The sequence below is a fragment of the Pteropus vampyrus genome, unplaced genomic scaffold, assembly GCF_000151845.1.
Source record: "Pteropus vampyrus isolate Shadow unplaced genomic scaffold, Pvam_2.0 Scaffold126, whole genome shotgun sequence".
NCBI classification, from domain to species: domain Eukaryota; kingdom Metazoa; phylum Chordata; class Mammalia; order Chiroptera; family Pteropodidae; genus Pteropus; species Pteropus vampyrus.
The window spans coordinates 5,053,815-5,055,178 of NW_011888907.1; the positions used below are offsets into that span (position 1 = coordinate 5,053,815).

Consider the following 1,364-nt stretch of genomic DNA (forward strand, 5'->3'; position numbering starts at 1 on the left):
TCTGTCATCTACCTCAAGCCCAAGGGTCCCCAGTCCCTGGAAGGAGACACCCTGATGGGCATCACCTACACGGTCCTCACCCCCTTCCTCAGCCCCATCATCTTCAGTCTCCGGAACAAGGAGCTGAAGAATGCCATAAAGAAGACCTTCTTCAGCAAACTCTTTCTCCAGAGCTCCTGAAGTGGGTGGTTTTGTGGCAGGGGATGTGGTGGGTGGAGACACCTCAGTCTCCTGTCTGTAAAATGGGTATAATTATGCTTCACTGGTGACGATTCTTACATGTGAACTCTCCTTACCTTTACCCATAGTCAGTGCTCTGTAAATTCTAGATGTTTGCTTTCTCTCCTTTTCCCCAGTCTGGTTAACCTCATTCCTCCTGGATTCACTGGGGTCATGGCCTCCACAATATTGACTCGTGTGTCAACTTCTTTCTGTTTCCATGACTGAGGGTGGCATGGAGGAGAGGGTGCCCACATCAGTGTGTTGGGGAACTTGTGTGCAGGGTTTATCACTTGAATGAGTGAATGAAGGATGTTTGCTCTGCTTAAAACAACAACAACATAAACAGCGACAGTGATTTGGTGCCTGCTGGGTACCAAGCATCATGTTGTATGCTCCAGACACATCATCCCTCTCATTCTAACCATTGTTTTAAGGACAGGAAAGCATTTTTAATGGCAAAATGGTTTTTCATTTTCAGTTCCTCACAGTTTTGCAGGAAGGGTGTCTTCTCCTATGAGTGGCCTCTGTTGACTGAGCTGAATGACAGGTCTAAGGATACAAATTACAAAGAGAGAGAGGGGATCTGAATTTCTCCCTGGGAGAAAAGAAATGTAGAGAGATGAGGTGAAGGCATAGAAGAAAGATGAGGAGGCTGTGGATGGGTTGAGGGAAAGAGAAGGGACAGGAAGAAAAACCTGATTCCTGGCAATTGACCCAGACCCAGTGGCTGGTGAAGAAATTCAAGGAAAAAGCAAAGATGTAAATGGGCATTTTGTAAGGTTTATAAGGTTGCCAGAGAGTACCTGATGTAATTCCCCTCCCCTGACACCTCTGAAATCCTCAATAAAACTTTGTTTCTCTTTCATGTGTTATGGAGTCAGCTATATTGGCGGGGGTGGGGGGGTGGGTATGCATGTGCAAGCTAGGTCCTGTTTCAAGGGAGGTGCTCAGGTGGAGTCAGGCAGCCCCTTTTGGGTTATATCCTATTTAAATTTTGTGATTCTTGCCCAGAATCACAAAACCAGTGAGGTGCAGGGGTACAGTATGAGGTTGGCCAAGTCATCTTTGGCAATGGATCTCCAACTTGGGGGCACATCAGAGTCAGGGGGGAGCTCTAGAATATGATGCTCTGGAATAGATGC

The 1,364-nt window shown here is 46.8% G+C and overlaps 1 pseudogene; it reads left to right on the forward strand.

The window, feature by feature from the left end:
• LOC105296685 overlaps positions 1-180 on the forward strand; it is a 21,701-nt pseudogene extending 21,521 nt beyond the window's left edge.
• Positions 181-1,364: the final 1,184 nt, after the last annotated feature.